The following is an 8,490-nucleotide window of genomic DNA, read 5'->3' as shown; positions in this document are numbered from 1 at the left end:
GGAGATATGTCGAAGTTGATGGAAAGGAGGATCCATCAGATGGGTGTTCCTCTTGGATGAACCATATTGTCTCCATCTTTAGAATCATAGCTACAACTCTCATTAGGGTCCCAAGCTAAAAGTGGACTATAGAGGCTTAGAGTTTGAACATGTGATATCTTCAGGGGTCAGTGGGCAGAATACCTCAAGGGAGTTCCTACATGTAAAAAATGAATTGTGCTTCATGGCCATTTGAAACAAGACATCCCAGTGCATAAACAAGAAATCCATGCCCCAATGCTCTCCACCAAGCATGAAGCCCTGGATGTAACTCCTGAAGAAGACATTCCCCATGGGGCATTTTAAGCTCCACACTTCTGAATACATATTTCCATAGACTAAGCCACCTGGGAGCCCTGCAAACAGGCATTTCAACCGAGATGTAACCGGTATATATCAGGTGCCTTTTCCACGGGTGGATAAGAACAAGCCCTCCCTCTCATTGAGTGCTCCCTGGGAGTGTGGTGCCTGGGGAGAGTGCCACTGTGTTTGTTTTGTCTACAAGCATAAGGAAGGAAAGGTGGGTCGATTGTCTGATCTTACAGCAGCCCTGTGATGATACCTGCAATTTGAGGGTATTGAAAGTTCCCTCCTGGAAGGGAGTGGGCTCTGTCCCTGACACTCATGAGGCTAGAGAATGAGGAGGTCTATTCCATAGAGACTGGTTTTGGTTGACAGATATCTTGCACTCTGGGCTATGGTTGGCCAGCCCACTAGCCAAGGACGCTCAGACCATTGTTTGGATGCCGAATCATTGAGACATGAAGACTGATAGACTTCATATTCTATATGCCCTAAGAACGAATGCAGAGATCTACACCCGAGCAAATCCACAATACCTCATGAACCAGGTAGGGAATGCTGCAGAGAAGCCATTTCTTGGGAGAGCACTCAGTTGAACGTAGTTTCAAGTGTGTTGCTCTCTGAGTCCAATGTGGGACCCTAGAGACCGAAGTACATATGAAGTGGTCAGCGTGTCCATAGGAAGGGCTGAGTATGGGAAGCGTTGTGGAAGGATGAGCTAGTTGGGGTCTCTCCACAGAGCACAGGAAGTCTTTCTGCACCACGGATTTTAAATTTGATCAGACTTAGGATGACAGGGAGAAAAGGCTGGCGTTCATTTGGACCATTCTCTTGGCTAAGATATTTCATCCATTATCACCACAGGTTAACTTGTAGCAGGAGGATTCAAGAGAGATTGAAGGGGGGCAGAGGGGAGAGTGAGAGAGCTAGAGAGAAGGAGATGAAAAGAAAGAGAGAGAGAGGAAAAGGAGCTGTGGATTCAAGCAACCGGCAATGTTATGATAATTGCTCCAAGGACAAGTCTTGGTTTAAGTTGGATATCCCACAAATGGGATAAACCAGCACACTTGTACCAGAGTCTTCTCTCCTTCCTGGCCTGACGCCAGGGTATGCTGCATATGTTGATAGTATATTGATACTATGATTGTATGTTGATACTACATTAAAGGAGGATCCATTGGATGTATTGGACACTTGGATGATAAGTATAATTTCCAGCATTCTTCTCATGGCCACCATTCTCTACAGGCTCCTAAGTGAATATCCACTGCTCAGGCTTGATTTTGGATTATGATATATCTGAAAGGGAGCAGTGAGCTTATCACGTCCAGTCTTTTCCAACAGGAGAAGGAAGCCTCCTAAGTTTGAACGGGATAATAAATTTCATTCCAGAGCTCAAACCATGAAAATAGGCCCCTCTGCATTCAACCAAGGACGAGGTCCTCAATATCAACCCTGAGGAAATATTGGAATGGGGGGAAGGACAATTCCCTGCTTCTGAACGTACACGTCAATAGATGAAAGCACACACTAGCTATCCACAGTATGAATTTTCCCGAGAATGAAGCTGGGATATGTCTCGTGGCTATTACCCAGGTTGATAAGAATAAGTCCTGTCTACTGGGGTGCTGGATGGAAGTGGGGTGACTAGTTCCACTGCTGGCTTGATTGTGGGGTACACAATTGTCAGGAATTTCAGCAGTCCCTCTTCTTCACCTCCGTGAGCCGTGTGGTGAAGGCTGCATGTGCAGGTCTTGAGGTTTCCCTCTTGGACGAGATGGGACTCTGGCCTGCCAATCGAGGGTGTAGAGAAGGAGGAGGATTGTCCCAAATGGAGACTGGTTGTAGGGGACCGAATCCTTGAATTCTATCGCATTGTCATTGATACCCTGCTGAAAGGTCCTCAGACCCCTTCTTACATGCCAATTCACTGAGACATGGAGTGTCAGAGACTTCATTTCCCAACTCCCGTTAGAAAGACTCGAGAGATCCACCTCACCAGCCACTTCACAGACCTGATCACACACGTTGTGTGTGCTGCATAGAAGTGAATTCTCACTAGGTCCCGTATGTGTAGGTGGTTGAAAAGATGATGATCTCGGAGTCAAATCTGTGACCATGTAGAAGGCAATAGCACTGAGATGGTAATCTGCCAGTGTGAAGGGCTGACAATGGTAAGATTGGGGTACATTGTGTAAGGTGGAATATCTCCATACAAACAGAGGTGTTATTTTCGGAAAAATGCTTTTATATATGAGAGGAGTTTGGACGACTAATGGAAAATCTTGGTGAAAGAATGTTACGGCTCTCCTGTCTGAGATATGCCACCCTGGACCAGCACAGATAACCTTGGATGAGGATGATTCGAGAGCATGTGAAGGAGGAAGAAGCCGAGAGAGAGAGTGAGAGAGAGAGAGAGAGAGATGAGATTTGGATTGAAGCCACATTCCAGGTCAAAATGTCATTCCCAATCCCTTTTCTGGGTTTCCGGGTACTATTAGACACAAAGGCTATATCAGGACTCTTGCATGAGATTTCACTCGTTCTTGGCCTGTCTCTAGAAATATGTCGGTTGCAAGCTGTTCTCCCTGCTGGGCACCCATGTCTTCTCAAAGGTCACGAGGTGTGTGTCAATTTAAATGACTCGCTCTATTTTCCCTAAGAGGAAAAGGCCCTTCCTATTGAAATGGAAGCTCATAGGGTGTTGTTCCTCAGTCGTTCCTTGATTTCACTCTCCAGTGGACTTTTGTTTGGGTGTTTGGAATGACAACTTTTCTCTCCAAAAGGTACTTATACTGTGTAATCGTGTGAGGCAGTGCCTGAGAAAGCACTTGACCCAGAAGTGCTACATATATTATCAGAGATACATAATGCTAGAGATAATTGGGTTCGCCAGTGTGTGGAGTTGCCTTCCTTCTGAAAGGTGTAGTGCCAGAGGGGGCCATGGCACTGATACTATACCCATGGAGCCTTTTGACCAAACAACCTCTCTGTGCGAATAGAGGTGTGTGATGGGCCAAATGTGGGATATTCTCACCCTCAAACATTGAGAGTTCAAAGATGGACACCAGGAGCTCTTGCTCTGTAGGAATGTCGAAGTTGATGGAAAGGAGGATCCATCAGATGGGTGCTCCTCTTGGATGAACACTATTATCTCCATCTGTAGACTCATAGCCAGCACTCTCATCAGGCTCCCAAGCTAAATGTGGATTCTAGACTCTTGGTGTTTGAACTTGTGATATCTTAAGAGGATCAGTGGGCAGAATACCTCAAGGGAGTTCCGAAATGTGAAGAAAGAATTCCCCTTCATGGCCATTTAAAAAAAAGTCCTCCCACGGCACCAACAAGGAAACCATGCCCCAATGCTCTCCACCAAGCAGGAGGCCCTGGATGTAGACCCAGGGATGAAAACACCCAATGGGGCATTTTCAGCTCCACATTTCTGAATACATATTAGCATTTCATACGCCACAGGGGAGGCCTCCAAACAGAGGCATTTCAACCGAGATATAACCGATCAATTTCAGGTGCCTTTTCCACAGGTGGATAAGAACTAGTCCTCCCTCTCATTGAGGGCTTCCTGGGAGTGTGGTGAATGGGGCCAGTGCCAATGTGTTTGTTGTGTCTACAATCAAAAAGAAGGAAAGGTGGGTTGATTATCTGATCTTCCACGAGCCCTGTGATGATGCTTGCAATTTGAGGGTATTACAAGTTTCATCCTGGAAGGGAGTGGGCTCTGTCCCTGACAATACTGAGGCTAGAGAATGAAGAGGTCTTTTCCATAGAGACTGGTTTTTGTTGACAGATATCCTGCACTCTGGGCTCTGGTTGGCCAGCCCACTGGCCAAGGCTGCTCAGACCATTGTTTGGACGCCCAATCATTGGGACATGACGAGCCATAGACTGCATATTCTATATCCCCTAAGAACGAGTCCAGAGATCCTCACGCGAGCAAATCCACAACACATCATGGACTAGGTAGGGAATGCTTCAGATCAGTAATTTCTTGAGAGAGAACTCTTGTGAACGTTGTTTCAAGTGTGTTGATCTCGGAGTCCGATATGGGACCCTAGAGACCGAAGTACATATGAAGTGGTCAGCGTGTCCATCGGAAGGGCTGAATATGGGAAGTATTGTGGAAGGATAACCTAGTTGGGGTGTCTCCACACAGCACAGGAAGTCTTTCTGGACCACTGATTTTATATTTGATAAGACCTAGAGTGACAGGGAGAAAAGGCTGGAGGATCACTTGGACCATTCTCTCGGCTAATATATTACTTCCAATATCACCCTAGGTCAGCTTGTAGCAGGAGGATTCAAGAGAAATTGAAGGGGTGTAAAGGGGATAGTGAGAGTCCTAGAGAGAAGGAGATCAAAAGAAAGAGAGAGAGAGGAACAGGAGCTGTTGATTCAAGCAACCTTCATTGGCAGGATAGTTTCTCCAAGGACATGTCTTTGTTTAAGGTGGATAGCACACAAATGGGACAAAGCAGCACACTTGTACCAGAGTTTTCTCTCCTTCCTGGCCTGACTTCCAAAATGTGTCCATTACAATCCCTGCTCCATACTGGAAGACAGGTTTGAGAGCCTTGCTATGGTCCCTATATCTTCTCCAATGGCATGGGGTGGAAATCAGTTTAAAAGTTATTCCATAGTTTCCTTCAGTGGAAAATCCTCCTCCCATGGAAAAGGATGCTCATGTGTTGTTCTTCCTCCATCGGCCATTGTTTTCATGTTCAGGCTCCGTGGGGAGTGGGTCTTTTTCAATCCCATATTTTCTTTCCCCATGAGATTGTAGACTGTGTCTTCCTGGGAAGCAGTCCGTGAACCACCGTGTTGAGCCTGACGCACGTTCAGGGGAAGAGATATCCTTCTGTAGAGAGCAGGTGGGCACAGAGGAGGTGGAGTTGCCTTCCATCTGAGAAGGTCAGGCCCAATGGTTGCCATGGCAATGGCATGATGCCCACCAAGCATTGTGACACCACTGACCCTCTCTGAGAAGTGAGGCAAGTGATGGGCTCAAAGTGAGAGTCTGTCACCATCACGACTCAATTGTTGGACATCGGGCAGCCCGAGCTCATGATCTGGAGGTATGTGGATACAAAATTAAAGGAGGATCCATTGGATGTATTGGACAATTGGAGGATATGTATTTATTCCAGGATTCTTCTCAGGGCCACCATTCTCATCAGGCTCCTGAGTAAATATACACTGCTCAGGCTTGCTTTTGTATTATGATATATCTGCAATGGACCAGTGAGCTTATCACTTCCACTCTTTTCCAACAGGGGATAAAAGACTCCTAAGTATGACCGGGATGATCAATCTCATTCCAGACCTCAAAAAATGAAAATAGGCCCCTCTGCCTTCAAACAAGGACGAGGCCCTCAATATCAACCCTGAGGAAAAATTTGAATGGGGAAAGGACAAGTCCCTGCATCTGAACATAAACTTCAGTAGATGAAATCACACACTAGCTATCCACAGTATCAAATGTCCGACAATGAAGCTGTGATATGTCTGGTGGGTATTTCACAGGTTGATAAGTATACGTCCTGTCTAATGGGGTGCTGGATGGAAGTGGGGTGACTAGTTCCACTGCTGGCTTGTTTGTGGGGTACACAATTGTCAAGAATTTCAGGAGTCTCACTTCTCCTCCGTGAGCCGTGTGGTGAGGGCTCCTTGGGCAGGTCTTGAGGTTTCCCTCTTGGACGAGAGGGGCCTCTGGCCTGCCAATTGAGGGTCTAGAGAAGGAGGAGGATTGTCCCAAATGGAGACTGGTTTGAGGGGACCGAATCCTTGAACTCTGTCGCATTGTCATTCAGACCCTGCTGAAGGGTGCTCAGACCCCTTCGTAGATGCCAAGTCACTGAGACATGGAGAGTCAGAGACTTCATTTCCTAATTCTCCTTAGAGTAAATCGAGAGATCCACCTCACCAGCAACTTCAGAGACCTCAACACACACGTGGGTTGTGCTACAGAGAAGTGAATTCTCACTCGGTCCTTTATGTGTAGGTGGTTGAAAAGATGTTGATCTCGGAGTCAAATATGTGATCATGTAGAACGCCGTACAAATGGGATGGTTATCTGTCAGTGTGAAGGGCTGACAATGGTAAGGTAGTGGTACACTGTGTAAGGTGGAATATCTCCATACAAATAGAGAAATTATTTCAGGAAAAATTCTTTTATATTTGATAGGAGTTTGGAAGACTGTTGGAAAATCTTGGTGAAAGAATTTGACTGCTCTCCTGTCTGAGATATGCCAAACTGGACCAGCACAGATCACATTGGATGAGGAGGATTCGAGGGAATATGAAGGAGGACGAAGCCGAGAGAGAGAGTGAGAGAGAGAGATAGAGAGAAAGAGAAGGAGATGAGATTTGGATACAAGTTACAATCCAGGGCACAAGGTCATTCCCAAGCCCTTGTCTGTGTTTCCGGGGTCTATTAGACACAAAGGCTATATCAGGACTCTTGCGTTAGATTTTCACTCGTTCTTGGCCTGTCTCTAGAAATATGTCGGTTGCAAGCAGTCCTCCCTGCTGGGCACCCATGCCTTCCCAAAGGACACGAGGTGTGGGTCAAGGTAAAAGACACCCTCTATTTTCCCTAAGCGGAAAAGGCCCTTCCTATTGAATTGGCAGCTCAGAGGGTGTTTTTCCTCAGTCGTTCCTTGATTTCATTGTACAGGGGACTTTGTTTGGGTGTTTGGAATGACATCGTTTCTCTCCAATTGTGATTCTATCCAGTGTGTTCGTGTGAGGCAGTGACTGAGAAAGCACTTGACCCTGAAGTGCCGCACATGTTATCAGAGATCCATCATGATAGAGAAAATTGGGTTCCCCAGTGTGTGGAGTTGCCTTCCTTCCGAAAGGTGCAGTGCCAGAGGTGGCCATGGCACTGATATGATGCCCATGGAGCCTTGTGACCAAACAACCTCTCTGTGAGAAAAGAGGTGTGTGATGGGCCATATGTGGGACATTCTCAACCTTAAACCTTGAGAGTTCAATGATGGACACCAGGAGCTCTTGCTCTGGAGGAGTGTCGAAGTTGATGGAAAGGAGGATCCATCAGATGGGTGCTCCTCTTGGATGAACACTATTATCTCCATCTGTAGACTCATAGCCACCACTCTCATCAGGCTCCCAAGCTCAATGTGGATTCTAGAGGCTTGGTGTTTGAGCATGTGATATCTTAAGGGCATCAGTGGGCAGAATACCTCAAGGGAGTTCCTAAATATGAAGAAGGAATTCTGCTTCTTGGCCATTTGAAGCAAGACATCCCACGGCACAAACAAGGAAACCATGCCCCAATGCTCTCCACCAAGCAGGAGGCCCTGGATGTAACCCCTGAAAAAGACAGTCCCAAAGGGGCAATTTCAGCTCCACACTTCTGAAGCCATATTTCCATAGCCTAAGCCACAGGGGAGCCGTCCAAACAGAGGCCATTTAACCGAGATGTAACCGGTCTATTTCAGGTGACTTTTCCACAGGTGGATAAGAACAAGCCCTCCCTCTCATTTTGGGCGTATTGGGAGTGTGGTGCCTGGGGCCAGTGCCAGTGTGTTTGTCGTGTCTACAATCATAAGGAAGGAAAGGTGGGTCGATTGTCTGATCTTGCAGGAGCCCTGTGACGATGCCTGCAATGTGAGGGTATTGCAAGTTCCCTCCTGGAAGGGAGTGGGCTCTGTCCCTGACACTCATGAGGCTAGAGAATGAGGAGGTCTATTCCATAGAGACTGGTTTTGGTTGACAGACATCTTGCACTCTGGGCTATGGTTGGCCAGCCCACTGACCACGGATGCTCAGGCCATTGTTCGGGTGCCCAATCATTGAGACATGAAGAGTCATAGACTGCATATTCTATATCTCCTAAGAACGAGTCCAGAGATCCACACCCGAGCAAATCCACAAGACCTCATGGACCAGGTAGGGAATGCTTCAGATCAGCAATTTCTTGGTAGAGCACTCATGTGATCAATGATTCAAGAGTGTTGTTGTCTGAGTCCAATATGGGACCCTAGAGACCGAAGGACATATGAAGTGGTCAGCGTGTCCATCGGAAGGGCTGAATGTGGGAAGTGTTGTGGAAGGATGACCTACTTGGGGTGTCTCCATACAGCACAGGAAGTCTTTCTGGACCACTGA

The sequence above is a fragment of the Sus scrofa genome, chromosome Y (genome assembly GCF_000003025.6).
Source record: "Sus scrofa isolate TJ Tabasco breed Duroc chromosome Y, Sscrofa11.1, whole genome shotgun sequence".
Lineage (NCBI taxonomy): Eukaryota > Metazoa > Chordata > Mammalia > Artiodactyla > Suidae > Sus > Sus scrofa.
The sequence above is the reverse complement of the archived record's forward strand: the minus strand, read 5'-3'. Positions refer to the sequence as shown.